The 17,599-nt window shown below is 42.0% G+C and overlaps 1 protein-coding gene across 3 annotated transcripts in view; it reads right to left on the bottom strand.

Moving 5' to 3' along the window:
* The window catches only part of sulf2b (sulfatase 2b), a 213,639-nt gene that overhangs the window by 90,482 nt on the left and 105,558 nt on the right, over positions 1–17,599 (bottom strand). For all 3 annotated transcript variants that reach the window (XM_041799371.1, XM_041799375.1, XM_041799376.1), the window contains one exon: positions 8,797–8,845. The gene's annotated coding sequence lies outside the window, so the exon portion shown is untranslated. The remainder of the gene's footprint in view (positions 1–8,796; positions 8,846–17,599) is intronic.

The following is a 17,599-nucleotide window of genomic DNA, read 5'->3' as shown; positions in this document are numbered from 1 at the left end:
CAGTTGAACCTGCGATCTCAGAGTTCATGACCATAGGTAAGGGTCTGAACAAAGACTGACGGGTAAATTGAGAGTTTTGCCTTTCAGCTCAGTTCTCTCTTCACCACAATGGGAGGGTACAATGTTTCTATGGCACCAGGTCAGAACCAGAGTAGTCTGCAGACACTTTGCACAGAGGGCTGGTCTGGACTGTACTGGAAGAAAAAACAAGCACAGTTACAGAGGAGAGGAAAAAGTCTCTTTAACAGGCAGAAACCTGGAGCAGAACCAGACTGATGATGAACAGAAACCTGGAGACGCTCCCCAGTCCGCTCTCATTGGTGCAGCATAAATATCAGTCACATTTGATATTTACTGTTCTGGATCAGGGAGGCTTTGGTTCCAATGGGAGCAATGAAATAATCACACTGACATATTGTACCATTTTGGCAGAAAGGACTAATAAGTGCTTGAAAAAAGCGTCGAATCAGGACAGCTCTTGTGAAACTGTTTGATCTGTGCAGAGAAGTAGAGATGTATTTTCTTTCCTAATTATCCCTAATGTTTATCCTTGTGTCCTCAGTTTCTTTGTCCCTTAAAAGCCGACTGTTTCCGATACTCTGACAGCTCACAGTTTTCTCACATCGTTGTGAACGGAGAAGCTTTTAGGCGCTATGATTTATGAAAACATGACAAATCTGATGGATTTCTCCCTGACGTCCGGCGTCTTCATGACGTGGAAACATAAACATTTATCTGACCGTAGATGCGCAGTCAGGACGTGTTTGGTCTGCAGGATCCATCAGGAGTAAAGGTGATCAGAAAAACAGACCGGTTTGGCTCTACTTCCTCTGCAGATCTCATCAGGATTTCTTTGTTTGAAGTGTGAGACGATGACTGCAGGATCCATCAGCGCCACGGTCACGTGGTTAACGTCTGCATGACTCTTTGAGACTTCACATTCAGCCACTTCTTCAACAAAGGCTTTTAAATCACAGACTAACACCATTGTGTTATTAAAGTGACTGCATGCTTTTAAAGGCCTTTAATGCAGCTAACACGCTCTGTGTTAGTGAGTTAGACCAGAAATCCCCTAAACAGAAGCTGTCTGACAAAGTGAAGCTAAAAGATCTCAACACATCATGGACCCATCTAAAGAAACAAAATCACTGACAACTATCTGTTTGGAAAGGGTTTCAAAGACATTTCTGAGGCTTTGAGAGCCATTACCCACAAACGGGGAAAACTTGGATCAGTGTTAAACCTTCCCAGGAGTGGCTGGCCTACCAAAATGACTCCAAGAGCTCATGGACGACTCATCCAGGATGTTCCAGAAGAACCCAGAACATCTAAAGACCTGCAGGCCTCACTGATTCGACCGAGTTGAATGCGTTCCATTTGCTACAAGCTTGTAAGAGCAAGTAAGCTGTTGAAACACTCTCTTCAAACACTTCCTTATGCCTATAGTAAACAAGATAATACAGGAGATGTGCCACGTGGTATTGTTGGAATCATTCTCTGAGAAATTACAGTTTAGCTGCCGTTTTGTCAGCTGTAGTCGCCGGTGCTGCATGAACAAGTTTGAACGTGGGTTTATCTCTACGTAGCGAGCATCACATGGCCGGTGGGGCCCTGTGATGCTTTCTCAAAGCTCCACAATAAAGTGCACGTTCTAAAACTTTGTAAATAAGTCAAATGACACAGCTTTAAAGCCCATGAAAACACGCACTGGCATGCAGAGACCCTGAGCCATTATGCAGTTGCTTGGGGAACAGGGTTACAGCCAGGCATAAATTAATTTAAGATTAATTTAAGATTAGCCTGCTGTCTGTGAGAGCTGCTGGAAGTGCACTACAGTTTTTATGACGCACAAACCTTCCAGAGATCAGGAAACAATTCCACCTCTGTGTGCCTTTATTAAATGATGTGTTTAAGGTCTGTAAATATTACTTTGACTTTGCTACTAGAAAGGAAACTGAATCAGGGTGGTGCTTAAGTGAACATACCAATATTGTAAACACTCTGCTTGTTATTCTGAATATTTAACAGGGATTGTCAGAATCCGTGCAGGGTGCAGGCGGGATTAGACAGATCTGTTGCAGGTGCAGGCGGGTGAATGGCACGTGCTGTGGGAGTTGGTGGTGATGGTCAGAAATCCAGCCAGAGCAGGGTTAAGAAGAGTCCCATGCATGACTCTAGGAGTTTATAATAAATGGGCAAAAATGTGAATTAGAGAGTTTTTGATGTGCAAATACTGGAAATCCCACGTCTGACAGATACGTCAGATCCACGTCACCTTAGGAGTTCTTTCATTTGCATTCATGCCGCGCTTTGGCTCACCTCGTCCTCCCCTGCCTGGGTTGGGGAAGTGTGCCACACCCAAGCGTGGAATAGCGTACTCACACTGGTCAAACGTACTGGACTTTAGGCCCAAACGTACCCAGGCACGGTACAGAATACCCAGTGTGAGTGTGGCCTGAACCTTTAGAGAGTGGGTCCATCCTGGTTCATTCTGCTTGCTGCTGAATTTTGCACCATTTCAAGATGATTTACGGATTTCCAACTGTGCAGGACAGTTGTACGGTATCATGTTAAACTTCAGGGATGGTGCATGCAAACACAGAATCTAGAGCTGTATCCTGATCCAGTCAGTACCAGTTCCCTATACCAACCCCAGTCTCCATGTCTGTCTGCTCATGTGCTTCCATTAGACCACATCTAGGAGCAGCCCATAATAATCAGCATCATGCACAGTTACCATGGCGACGGCAGTCTAAAAGAGTCAGTCTAAAGTGAGAGGGAGAGAGATGTTCTTTTAGCCAGCTGGACTCTCTCTGCTGCGTCTCAACTCTCTCCATCATCAGGACTCGATTTGAATCTGAAAGCTCTTTTGTTGTTGGAATGGAGCAAACACGCAGCAGCAGTAAGTGTGAAGAATACAGAGCAGCCAGGCTGCACAACAAATTAATTCCTGAATCGACCGCGCTGCTTTGAGGACAGCTACAAACACTTAGAGGAGATGCAGGAGCTGACAGACTCACAACTCTGAGGTTTGTCTGATATCAGACTTCCTTTTCCCTCCATACTGAGACTTATATTCTGGACTATTCTCTGAGTGCAATTAAAAACCTTTTTGGACACTACTTCCTGAACAGCATCAGAACTGATTTTCTTGCTGTTTTGTTGAAATTAATCCAGTTATATCTTATAAAAATGGTCCAAAAATGGTCATAGGGTAAAGTCAGCACTGACCCAAGGCATCCTGAGAGGACAGAGAATTAGGTGTATTACATCCCCTTCCCTAAAGCTCACACAAACACAGTAAAGTGTCTCCTTTGGATGAAGCTGACAAAGAAAACCGTCAGCTGAGAAAGATCAACAAAGATGTCTAAATTTGATCTCAGAGAGGCAAAACACAGTGTTAGCAAGGTTTCCAGCAAAGTCACAACCTCATACAGGACTGTGCAGAACTTTTGGGCACGTTTTGGCCAGAAATTGAGGCTGAAGTAAGGTGTAGATGCACACCTGAGGGCACCATCTGGGTAGGAAGGAAGATTGGCACAACCCCAGCAATGCTCTGGATGTCCTTGCATATAAGGTCAGAAGTTGCCAACAAAGGAGAGCCAACATGAGGGAAGATTGTTGGTATCCAGTCATGTGCACAAGTTTCAGGCATGTAAGATGCTAAGGATTCATTGCCGGACCTGCTGTGCCTCAACCCAGGGCTGGAGGGGGGGTAGCAGGAGGCCAAAGTCAAGCTTGGCAGCATCTCTTTGGTCCAGGCCTTTAAACCCCTGAAACTGTGTCTGGAGATCGCCAGCAGTCTTCAGGCCCTTTGGACAGCATGACCACACCCTAAAGATGTGGATTTTATTATTTTTCAACAGATTATTTTCCCATGCCCCTGGTAATATGCAAGGACATCCAGAGCATGACCAGGGTTGTGTCAATCCTCAATCCTGCCTGATTGCTTACACACCACAGCTACACCTTCAGCTTCAATTGTTGGCCTAAACATTCCTTAAAGTATTGCCCTGTACTGTATTTGTGAATGAGACAGAGTAAGGATGTGTCATTCACAAATGAGTCAACTCTTTTATATGAATCACAGGAGCTAGCTCCTATGTAAGAACCAGTTTCCTTTCTTCCATTTTTGTGGTAATGTAATCCACAAACAGCCAAACTAGAACCAAATGTAGAGATGTTAAAACTGAAGGATTGCCCATCAAAACAAGTGAAGCTGGACAGGCACTGGCTGTGGAAACACAGGCAGGATCAGGGTTTACTGTGACCAAATTTGAGCGTTGTCTGACTGACTACAGCTCTATTTGGGAAAATGAAGGGAAGAAAAGGTCAAAACAGCTTCACAACCATTCCATCACTAGCTGTAAAGATGAAACAATTGAAACTTAAAAAAACATTCCATCACTGGCTTAAAAGGTGATGTCATCAGTGCTTATCAAACATTCCATCAGTTGCTTTAAAGATGATGTTATCAGAGATTATAAAACATTCCATCACTGGCTTTAAAGACAAAGTCATCAAAGCTTATAAAACATTTCATTACTGGCTTTAATGATGATGTCATCAGAGCTTATAAAACATTCCATCACTGGCTTTAAAGGTGATGTCATCAGAGCTTATAAAACATTCCATCACTGGCTTTAAAGGTGATGTCATTAAAGCTTATAAAACATTCCATCACTGGCTTTAAAGGTGATGTCATCAGTGCTTATTAAAAATTCCATCACTGGCTTTAAAGATAAAGTAATCAAAGCTTTCAAACTTTCCATCCCTGGCTATAAAGATGACGTCGTCTAAGGTTATAAAACATTGCATCAGTGACTTTAAAGATGAAGTCATTAAAGCTTTAAAACATTCCATCACTGGCTTTAGACAGAGGCTTCCATGTCTGCTGTCATTTGTCAACAGCTTTTAAAAACTTTCTTGCCAGAATGTGTCGTGTCTTTGGGGACTGGAAAGTGGGTTTAGATGTTTTTTGTAATTTGAATGGCTGGCACAGTCATAAAGTTTGGTAGTTCTCTATGTAGAAGTCATTTCCTGTCCCAGTCTGGAGTTCTTCACTCTGACATGATGTCATCTTCAAACAACCTATAGCCACACTCATACTCACACCTATGGGCAATTTAGTGCCACCAATGAACCCAATAGCATGTCTTCTGACTGTAGAAGGAAGCAGCGGTACCCAGAGAGAATTCATATGTGCACAGGGAGAACACGCAAACTCCAAATGGACCAGGGTCCAAGGAATGTTCTCGCTATGAGGTGACAGTGTTAACCACTGCTCCAGAGCCCAACAGGTCTGGGCAGATAGTTGCTCTAACTTTCATGCCATGAAGCCTTTAAATGGAATATAAAAGATGGATCTGATGGCAGTAGCAGAGAAAGATTGGCTCTGTAGGTTCATTTGTGATCCCAGGGGAGCAGTGAGGCTGATCTCGGGAGTTTCAGCCTGCAGAGAAAATCTCTCCATCGTCCAGCTGGTTAAACTAAACACTGAGCTGCCAACATGAGTGATGGCAGACATTAACACACACTCAGGTGAGAACTATTTCATCAAGAGCTCTCATGAGTCGCCTCGAAAAAAATAAAGACCACTTCATAAGAGCGTTGATCTTTTTATTGAGTACAAATCGCTCCAGTGAGAAGTCCTTTACTGCAAACATGAAAAAAGCCTCTGTTCTGGGTGTTTGTTTACTGAAGCTACGAGGTGACTGTGGGAGCTAGAGAGGATAAAAGAAGTTAAATTCAATCAGTGAGTTTACTGATTGCAGGCTGATTGCACATAAATATGATTTTTAATACATTTGAAAATGTAGTGCTGTCATTAAATCCATCTTCTGTGCAGTTTTCACAACTAGAGAAATGAGCTATGGTTTATAGAAAGCACATCCAGACTTTCTGATAGTTACACAGTTGTGTTCATGTTTATGCTTATGAGCTGAGGTTTTATAACTTGTCTTTTTAAAATGATAAGAGTTTTGCATAATTAGGGGAGTGGCCGATATGACAATCCAGCGTGCCGTATCTTCTCAGGAGGGTTAAGACCCGCCTCAGTTCCTCCCTCATTGTCTGTTGTCTGTCCCTGGTTGGTTGGTTGTTTTGCTTATTTTAGTGAGAAAATGCCAAACCACTCAGGTTACAACAGCATGGCTTCACAGTAAAAGTTGGCAGGGACTAAACTGGCCTGCATGAAAAGGGGAGGATAGCATCGTTGAATCCACTGATGGAATGTTTTATGAGCCCTGATAGCATCACCTTTAAAACCAGTGTTGGAATGTTCATGAAGCTGGGGATGCTGGGGCTTCTTTTCCCTTCTTTTTAGCCGAATAGCCCAGAGTTTTAAAAAAAAGTTGGAAAAGTGGGTGGAACTGGCCCGGTTCAACCTGATTTACAAAAGTTGGCAACAAAGTGCAATAAACACAGGGAAAGATCGTTGGTGTGTATGTGTTCTTTAAAGGCAAGGACGAAATGTCTGACAAGTATTAAAACGACCTTATCTATGAAGGTAATATTTTATAGGCTTAAAGATTGGCACTGTCTTCAAAGGCAAGGATGGAATGTTTTACATGCTTGAAAGGATATCATCACCTTCAGAGACAAGAGTGGAATGTTTTATTGCCTTAAGGATGATGTTGTCTTCAAAGGCAGTATGGGATGTGTCATAGTCTTGAAAGGATGACACTGTCTTCAAAGGCGAGGATGGAATGTTATATAGGCTTGAAAGGATGATATTGTCTGCAAAGGAAGGGATGGAATGTTACATAGACTCCTAAGGAAGACACTGTCTTCAAGGGCAAGGATGGAATGTTAATTAGGCTTGAAAGGATGACATTGTCTTCAAAGGCAAGGTTGGAATGTTATATAAGCTTAATAGAATGACATCATCATTAAAGGCAAGGTTGGAATGTTGCATATTCTTTAAGGATGACATTGTCTTCAAAGGCAAGGTTGGAATGTTATATAAGCTTAAAAGAATGACATCATAGTCAAAGGCAAGGATGGAATATTTTAAAAGATTTGACGACATCATCACTTAAGTCAGTAATAGAATGTTGGTGAAACTGGGGATGTTGGGGACATTTTACCTTCATTTTTGCCAAGTAGGCCATAGTTCAGTAGACATAAGGCACAGATTGTTGGTATATTTATTTCTAGTAATGATAGGGAAGGAGTATGCTGATGTTTTAGTGTTAATGTCCTGTTTTGGTTTGAAGAAGGCTAGATTATGTAAAATTAGGGGCGTGGCTGATACGACTAGAAGTCAGCGTGTTGTAGCTGTTGGTCCTGGAGGCTAATGACCGCCTCAGCTCTGACTCTTTGCCTGTTTGTTTGGTTTTTTTTAAACATGGCAACTGCCACTGATTAGACTTGATAAACATCCAGGGCTGATTGGTATCAAAAAGTTAGGGTTGGTGCATCCCTACTTTTGCTCTTGTGTCGTTTTATTGTTACATATAAAAAGCTTTAACTGTCTCTGGTTTATTTTGGATTAAAGAACAATACTTTTATTATAGTGGGCTGGTGTAATGAAATCAAATTAGATTGAAGGAAACAGCCTTCACATGATGAACGGGAAGTTAAATTCTCACATGAATTTGATTTTCCTCTGTTTGAAATTGAGTATTCAAGTATTAAGACTCTGAGCTGCACACCAGTTACAACAAAACAGAAGAACAAGGAGACAAATCTCATGTCTCTACTCTGATTGTCTAGAAAAAGAGAAGAAGAAGACCAACGGGCGAGTTTCCAACTCGTGTGGTGACCGAGTCACTGAGGCGCCTCAGAAACAAGATCCACAGAGAGAGAGAGGCGACTGGGGCCGTGGCATCTTTTACTTTTACCTCAGTATAGCCACCAGCTTCTGATCATGCCAGTGGATGCTCAAAGCTCAACATGACTAGACGATATCTGGTAAACAATCCCAACCTCACAAAGCCCACAGATGGTCCAGGGTTGACGTCTGGCATTAGACTGCATTTACTCTACTGGAATGGGCCACAGATGGCACTTTACCAAATCTTGTTCATGTAAAGGGCACCAAAGATGGGTGCATACTGGGTGTCCAGGACCCGCTGGTTGGACCAGATGTCGAATGGCTGCATGCATCTTGGAGGAGCCAGCTGAGAGGATACCCAGAGAGACAGGGCATGGGTCTGGAGCAGGCCTGGTTGATGGCTATCAGGAGGCCAGACCAGTACAGGACCAAGGTCGACATGGTGAAGTGCTGACCAGGCAACTGCTACGATACTTGACCTGACCTGAAAGATGGCACTTTGTCCACTTACCTGGCACCTGAGTCCACCTGTGTCGCCATGGAGATGTGAAACAGGCTTTGTGGTGTATCAGGTAGCATCATTGCCTTTGTGTAAGACCAAAAGCACAGCAGAAATATCTATTGATACTGCTTTAGCTGTGTTGGTACAAAAGGCGCTCTTATACAGAAGCATTTAGAGGTGTTACTCTGTGACCTTTGACCTCTAACTTTTACCACACACTTTACTGTGAACCCGAACATCCACAGACATAAAGCCACACTCTGCAGCAGCACAGCGGCCAACAAACAACACAAATCAGTTGGCAACAGAAGCCATCAGCTGTGAGAGAAGCAGGGGGTTACCATGGCAACCGATGAGAAACATACCAACCTCAGAGCTGTTTGTGATGGATGCGGTTTAAAAGCAGCCAGACTGCAGGAGGCTCCAACCAACGGAGAATTCATCACACGCACGCCGACTCATTACAAACCTATCATGTGTCTGTGTGTGTTTTAGTGTGTTTTAGTGTGTGTGTTACCTCGTGTAGACGCTCTGGAGTGTTTGACAGCGATCGGCTCAGTGGGGGTCTGAAATAAACACACAAAAACAGAGTTAAACACACATACAGCACAAATGAAACACGATAGAAATCAGCAGAGATGTTGAGGGATTGCATCGTTTGTTGTTGGAGTTCAGAACGAGGAGTGAAATAAAAAGTTTGTCCTGAAGGGGGCGACATAGACGCCATTGTGAGGGGTTCATCATAAAAAACATTTACGCATTTTCTACCAAAGGCGAGGTGATCCAGCTCTCTCTGATCCTGCTGGTTCAGCTCTGACTTGTACAACGTGTGTGTATGTGGTAAAATGTTGGAACTGTCTCAGAACGTCTCCAGGGGTCGGGTGCACCAGCTGGTCAAAACTTAAGTTGGTCTTTTCTCCTACGACTGACTTCCAGGCTCAACTTTACATCTTGTATAGTCCTTTAACCAGCTAATAAGAATGCTACAAATGAAGACTTAAAAGGCTTTTAGAGCTTTTAAATGTCAAATATACTTTACAGCCCCTTAGAGTAGGAAATGCATCTGAATCAATCATCCATCCATTTTCTACATGGCTGATATGGTGAGGGGTCGTGGGGAGCTGCAGCCTATCCCAGCTGTCATTGAGCGAGAGGCGGGGTACACCCTGGACTGGCACAGCGCTGACATATAGAGACAAACAGCCAGGCACGCTCACACTCACACCTACGGGCAATTTAGAGTCACCAACTAACCTAGAGAGCATGTTTTTGGTGGTGGGAGGAAGCCAGCACGAGGAAAACATGAAAACTCCGGGAAGCTAACCAAGAACCTGACAACTACACTAACAAATAAAGAATCATTCTGAATGACAACAGTCATTTATAGATCAGAGTCAAGTCAAACTGTAAGATAATTATAATGTCCATCTAAAGCAGTGTTACTCAACCAAAGAATCTAAACGTTGAAAAATACCTTTGCAAGAGCCGATATCAAAGTGGTGAAAAAATGGGTTATAATGGCAATAAAAACAAGTTAAAGCTGGTAAAAAAAAAAAGAAGCAAAATGTGGCTAAAAATGGGTGACTGGGGTAAAATAAGCATAAAATGGCAAAAACTGGATTAAAAGTAACAGAAATTGAGAGAAAAATGGCAGAAATGTGTGGGAAGTAGAGCCGACTGATTGATCGGTGGGCCGATAAATCAGGCTGATTATAGTGGATCACAGATTAATCAACATCGGCCAATATGTAGCCGATATATTAACTTCTTTGCTGCGCAGGGATTCTGTCTGTGTGTCCCTGCTGAACTCAGCCAGAGTGCCTGGCCCCTCAACCTCAGACAGAGAGTTCAGCAGCAGCTCTCCCCCACTCAGTGTTGCCAACTTGGTGACTTTGTCGCTGTATTTAGCGAGTTTTCAGACCCCTCTAGCGACTCTTTTTTCAGAAAATGACTAGCGACAAATCTAGCGATTTTCTCTGGTGTTATTGGAGACTTGTGGAGACTCTGATGTGAAAGCACATATCGTTGTTGCACTTCTCAGTGAGCAGCGCTGCTGCTGTGGGCCCCTCCCTGTCCCTAAGCACTCACAGTCAGCCCCGTCCTCGTGCAGTTTGACTGCAGCAGAGAAGAGGACTAACGTCTGTTTCAGACTGAGAGCATGTTTTGCCACTTGTGTTTGCCGCGCGTGTCAGCTCCGGTTCCTGCCGGTGCAGCTTTCACACGAGGCGCGAGTTTTCTGCGTGTCAGCCGCATCTCCCTGCTCTCAAAGCCCTGTCCTTCTTCATAATTTTACCTCAATAAACCACCCTAAAAGCGACTTGATTCAGTGTACAGAGGAAGTTTGTCAGGAACTATTCAAAATAAAAGCATTCAGTACAAGTGAACGGAATTTCTCTATAGAAATGCTAAATCGGGCTTTTACTTTGAAAAGCACAAACCAGAATGGCATTCATACGGTGTTAATCTATCCTGTGACATCTTCTACCAGTGTGGAGACAGAAAGTTTCACTAATAGTAGATGTTTAGAGAACAGCTTTATAAAACAGGCGCATTTAAGCTTGTGGCCTTCCTCAGGGTTATCAAGAAACACACTGTAAACACATTCTATGTGCATATTTGCCACGACGATGTAAATGAGGCTCTCCATTTATCACTTTCCTGTCTAATATGGTCCACAGCCACAGTATAAAACTATTATACAGCGTTTTAACGTCGTCTAAGTTGCATATTTGGGAAATAAACAAAGATAAATGCAACTGTTAATTCACATGTCCACATTTGTGTTCATGTACAGTATATATCCTGTGTATATCAATTTTATTATTTCATATATCGGCCGATATATCGGATATCTGCTTTTTTTTAGTCCCAATATCGGTATTGGCATCGGCCCCAAAAATCCCATATCGCTCAGGCTCTAGTGGGAAGTGACAAAAAATATTTTACAGGTGTCAAAAATGATTGCAAAAAATCAGTAAAAAGTGTTTAAAATAGGCAAAAACCTGCAAATAGGTGGGGAAAATGGCAAAAATGGGAAAAAGTGATGTTTAATGGCAAGAGGCAGCTTAAACAGGAAAAAGGGGAAAAAATGCAAATTGCTAAAAGCAGAATAAAAGTGGCAAAAATGGGCTAAAAGCAGCAAAAAATGATTAAAAGTGGCAGACATTGCAAATAAGGGCAATGGAGACAGACAAAAAAATAAGGGTTGACAATTGAATTTAACTATTTAAAGCCAACTGTATAAGTCTGGGAAACAAACTAATTAATGTGACAAGCAATGGATCATTTCTGAGGTCGAAGTTTCCCTTTTTAAAGGTTTCCTGGGGGGATAATATTTCAAATTAAGACATAAAAGAGCTACATGTGGCTCCAGAGCTACATGTGGCTCCAGAGCTACGTGTGGCTCCAGAGCTACATGTGGCTCCAGAGCTACACGTTGAGCGTCACTGATCTAAAGTAAATATGCTATATCTCTCTAGTTATAACTTTCCTGTCTGTTTTTGCAGAGAGATGCACACAGAATGTAGGAAAAACAGGCAAGCCATGTATTCGCTAGATCAGTGGTTCTCAACCTTGGGGGAAGAATATTTTCTAAAGTACACTGTTGCCATTTAACACCAATTTTACCAAATCTTAACCCTTTTTTTTAATCACTTTTTTTTTTTAATTTAAAGATTTATTTTTGGGCATTTTTGTGCCTTTATTAGATAGAGGAGGACAGTGGACAGAGTCAGAAAAAGGATCAAGAGTGGGGGAGAGACATGTGGAAAAGGGCCCAGGCCGGACCCTAACCCAGGCCGCCCACGCACATGGGGAGCGCCCTCTTAATCATTTTTTGACACCAAATTTGCCAATTTTAGCACATTTTTGCCTCTTAAAACCCACTTTTTTCTGCCTGTTTTTGTCACTTCTAAACCAATTCTTGCCACTTTTTGCCCCATTATTGCCACTTTTGACCACTTTTTACACCCCTTTTTGCCCATTTTAACCCCAGTTATCCCATTTTTGCCAGTTTATATCAGTCCACCTAATTTCCCTCAATTTTTTGCACTTTAAATCAATTTCAGCCACTTTTTAATCCACTTTGACCACTTTTTGTGCCCATTCTTGCCAATTTAATCCATTTTTGGTTAATTTTTGGCCCCTTCTACCTAATTTTGCCACTTTTGCCCATTTATGTTCTTTAAAAATCCAATTTCAACATCTTTTCCACCATTTTTTTTGCAATTGTTCACTAATTTAAGCAATTGTTCACCCCTCTTAAATATGTTTTTAACAAAAGTTATGTAATTTTAAAAAAGCTATTTACCACACACATGAAAGGAAGGAAGAGATTTTTCTTCTTCAATAAGAGTGGTTATTATTCAGGTCAAATATAAAATATGGTTTTCACAGCTTAACTTCCCAAAGGGCCATGATTTTGCTGACCTCCATGGGCCCCCAGTTTGGCTGGGTCCCAGAAACCTCCCCTTTATCCCTCCTTATGAACAGCCTTGTCTCCACATGACTATTCTTGAATGCGAATGGCTGTTCAACCACCTTCAGGTACAGTGGGGGTCCCCGGTCTCTGGCACCTTTATTTTGGGGGTCCCAGGCTGAAATGGTTGAGAACCCCTGCTCTAGATAACGGCGTGTGAAGATGGCGCTCATGCAGGCAGTCTGAAAGCCCTGACTTGTAAACATGCAGGTTGAAATGAAAATAAAGCCATGACACAGCCGTTATGCAGCCGCCACGCACCCACTCTCAAACAGCTGTAAGGTCTGAGCGTGTAAAATGTACATTACGAGGATTACTGCAGGAAGTTTTAATTTATCAATGGTTGCCAGTCAGAAATATGTCCCTTAGCCGTCATGTCAGGTCTGCCAATCGAGTCACAGCACAGATTCATGGCTCTGATCGTCTGATCTGACATGGCGACCATCACAGAGGAAGACTGTGGAGGCTGACATCAGTGAGAGCCTTAAAATTAACAACACCCAGCAGACAAGCTCTGATTTATCTACAGCTTTACTGCAGATATTTCAGCCTGTTTCACTGCTGCAGGATAGACTCGTCTACTGGAGATATTCTTAGACTTTTACACCGATCATTTAGACCTTTAGAATCTTAAATCCATCAAACATGACCTCCGTGTCTCCCCTTCCCCTGGGCTCCGTTCAGTGAGAGTTAATCGTTTCAGAAGATCAGAGTTTGTCTGCAGACTTCTTCTTTTCTCTGATGTGGTTTGGGCCGCCTCGTCTGCAGCAGAGCTGCCTGATTGTTTCATCATGTTTCACTTATCTGACAGAGTAAATCTCTGTCGACAGAAAACACTCGTCGTCTTCGTGTTTCCTCTTGTTTAAAACGTGTGATCGCTCTGCAGCCCGGGGCGAACAAATGTTTTCATGTCGCACAAACAGAAATAGCGAACATCAGAGGCTCATTAAAGCTCGGCTGTGAAGTCTAACTGTCTGTCATCGTATGACGCGCCAAGGGCTTTAAACACCTCCGAACCGTTTACGTCTGACGGCGTGATAATACGGCGGCTTTGGAGAGGAGATCATCAAGGTTTGGAAAGAGAACAGAGTCATAAGAAGGTTAGGGAAAAGTGAATCAGGAAATTATGCAGAATTTATGCTCTGAAATATCTGCATTTATCAATATATGACTACCCTGATGAAAAATAGTGTTTTCAGTTGGACTTCTAACGTCAGGAATATTCCAGAAACACAGTTGGCCATTCCATCCACAAATGACAGTTAAAGCTGGAGAGAAGAAGCCATATGTGAACAGGATCCAGAAACAGCGCCGTCTTCTCTGGACCAAAGCTCATTTAACATGGACTGAGGAAACATGGAAAACTGTTCTGTGGTCAGAGGAAACCACAGACGCCGTGTCCTTTGGACTAAAGAGGAGAGGGAGCATCCAGCTTGCTCTCCTGGCTCAGGTCTAAAGCCTGCATCTCTGATGGTATGGGGTTGCATTAGTGCCTATGGCGTGGGCAGCTCTAACATCTGGAAAGGAACTATCAATGCTGGAAAGTAGAGAGAGCTTTTAGAGACACATATGCTCCCATCCAGACAACGTCTCTGTCAGGGAAGGCCTTGACTATTTCAGCGAGACCATGCTAAACCACATACCACATCCATCACAACAGCATGGCTTCACAGGAGAAGTCTGGGTCCTGAGCTGGCTTGCCTGCAGTCCAGACTAAAACATCTGGTCCTGCAAAGAAGAACCAGGACTGTTGAGAAGCTAGAATCCCACATGAGACAAGAATGGGACAACGTTCCTCTCAAAAAACTCCATCAACTGGTCTTCTTACTTGTCACACGTTTACAGACTGTTGTTAAAAGAAGAGGGAATGATACACAAAGGTAAACATGGCCCTGTCCATACTTTGTGAGATGTGTTGCTGCCATCAAATTCAAAATGAGCTCATATTTTTCATGAAATGGTAAAACATCTGAGTTTCAACATCTGATGTGTTTTTTATGTTCTAGAGTGAATAAAATATGAGTTTATGGGATTTGACAGTCATTGCATTGTTTTTGTTTACATTTTACACAGTGTACCAACTTTTTTGGAATTGGGGTTGTATTAAACAAGAAATAAACATTTTGGTTTCCTGGATGAATTATATATAATGAAGGAGAAAAGCAGTTAAAGGGGCTGCCTTGGTTAACACTGACAGTGATTCGAGAATGTTGAATGGAATAAATACAATATTATGTTCTATATGTTATGAATTACGTATGTATATTATACAGGAAAAAACTGAAGTTAAAGAGCTGTCATTACTGTGTTAGTGTCTCTAATGCTACTAGTTGGTGATGATTAAATTTTGCTGTGATATTATCAAGGTTTTTAGTCTTTATGTCAAATAAAATCAGAGACAGGTCAGCGATGTCTGACCCTCATATTCCACATACTCCGTCTGTGCAGCTATCTGCGAGCAAAGTGCATTTTAGAGCAAATCTCTTCCTTTAAAGTTAATATTTGCAATTCTAATGTGCATTCTGGTGCATCTCTGGTTCATGCCGCTACAGTCCACTCCACTAGAGTAGAGGTTTTCAACCTTTTCAGCCCAGGACCCCAAAGATAAAGGTCCAAGAGACTGGGGACTCCCACTGTACCTGAAGGTGGTTGAACACAGCCATGCACAATCTAGAATCTCGTGCAGACAAGGCCACCCATAAGGGGGGATAAAGGAGAGAGCTTTAACCCAAAAAATGACCACTCTTTACAAAGAAGCAACTATATTTTTCATTCATTTGTGTGGTAGATAGCCTTCTTAAACATGGGTTCAAATCCCTTTTGTTAAAATCAGAAATAAAATGGCTAAAATAGGTTAATAAAGGCAAAAATGGTGAAAAAGGGGATGAAATTGTATTTCAAAAGTGGCAGAAACTGGTTAGAAGTGGCAAATATTTGATAAAATTGGCAAAAAAAATGGCAAAAAGGGTTAACTAAGACAGAAAAATGGGTAGAATTGGGAGAAATGTGTTAAACTGACAAAAATGAGGATATCAAATAGGGAAATGTGGTAGAAATGGGCGTTAAAGGTGGTAAAAAGTGGTTGAAAAAGAGAGCCCCTTCCCTCTGCCAAAAAGGGTGAAAATAAAGTTTTGGAGGAAAAAAAAGCTGCTTTTATGACACAAAAAGCATGAATTATTTAGTCAAAATTGCATATTAAGTGACAAAACTTTGAGATTAAAAGTCAAAATCATGAAGCATTTTCCAAAGATTAGAAAAGTAGTGAAGTATGGAAGGCAAAAAAACAAACCGGTGAAATTGTGAGATAAAAATACAAATCATGAGATAAAAAATAAACAAAAAATGGCAAAAATTGGTAAAAGTGGCAACAACAGGCAGTAGTAAGGGGAATTACAAAGTGGCTGAAATGACTTTAAATTGGCAAAAATGAGTGGAAAATTTAGTGAATGGGTTGAAAATTGATATAAACTGGCAATAAAGGGTTAACTAAGAAAAATGGGCAGAAATTGGGAGAAATGGGTTAAAATGACAAAAATGAGGATATCAAACAGTGAAATGTGGTTGAAATGGGCATTAAAGGTGGTAAAAAGTGGTTAATAGAGACTATAATGGGTCAACAGAGGCAACAATAGGTGTGAAGTGGTAATTATTGGTTTAGATGGCAAAAACTGGCAGAAAAAAGTGTTGGAAAGGGTTGGAAATGTGAAAAAAATGGGTTCTAAGTGGCAAAAATGTGTTAAAATTGGTGGGAAACATTGATAAAAACAGGTTAAAATTTAGCAAAATTTGTAGTGGCAACACTGTAATTTTAAAAATATTCTCAGTTTTTTTAGGGGATCTTGTGACCCCCCTTTCATTGTTTCGCGACTCCAATGGGGGTCCCAACCCCAACGTTGAGAATCACTGCACTAAAGGTACATGCCAAGTCTTTTTTCATTGGAGCCAGCAAAACGTGTCAATCCACATAGAGCAGATTCACCATAACAGGAACGAGAACGCTCATCCAGCAAAACCACAGCATGCAAGCAATGCGGCATGCTGATATGGGAATTTTGGAGGCAAAGAACAACAACATAGTTCTTGAAAATTATAATCTTACTGCAGGGAAGTCTGAAGTTTAAATATCAAACGAGCAAAAAAGAAAAAATATCATCAGCCATGCATCAAAGGAAAACACAGACTGATACTCATTTATTTACTACTCCCTCTGATATTCTAACACAGTGAGAGCAAACTAAACGTTTGTCTTATCTCAGCCCCCCTCATTTATGACGGTCGGTCAGCGAGCAGAGACACCATGGTAACCACCACCGCTCATCCTGAGACTGTGCTGTTTGGTTGTAATTACTCCAGTGAGACTGTGCTGATGAAAACCTCCAGGGAAACAAACAAACACACCAAAATACAGAAACTTCAACACACACTAACACCGACAGCTGAAACAAAAACCAACGCATGGCGAGCAGAGAAAGGAAACATGCACGGATCCACACAGCTCCACAGGTAGAGTAATGGAACAGTAAATCAGCTCACTGACAGGAAGTTGGCGAGGCTGACAGGAAATGGAGAATCTCTCCGGGCGGTTCTTCTTCTCTGCTGCACGCCGCTTCACCGTGTGTTTGTGTGTGTGTGTGATAGATTCACTGAGAAAAAGCTCCAGTGTTCAGTCTGATCAGAGTTCCAGCATTTTCTATATTTTTATAACAAAGAGGAGCAGATTATGGAAAATTCATAGAACACACACTATATAGACGAAAGTATTCGGCCAAAACTGTTAATTATTGAATTCAGGTGTTTCGGTCAGACCCACAGGTGTAAAATAATCACCTTACCATGCGGTCTC

This window comes from Cheilinus undulatus, linkage group 11 (genome assembly GCF_018320785.1).
Source record: "Cheilinus undulatus linkage group 11, ASM1832078v1, whole genome shotgun sequence".
NCBI classification, from domain to species: domain Eukaryota; kingdom Metazoa; phylum Chordata; class Actinopteri; order Labriformes; family Labridae; genus Cheilinus; species Cheilinus undulatus.
The sequence above is the reverse complement of the archived record's forward strand: the minus strand, read 5'-3'. Positions and strand labels throughout refer to the sequence as shown.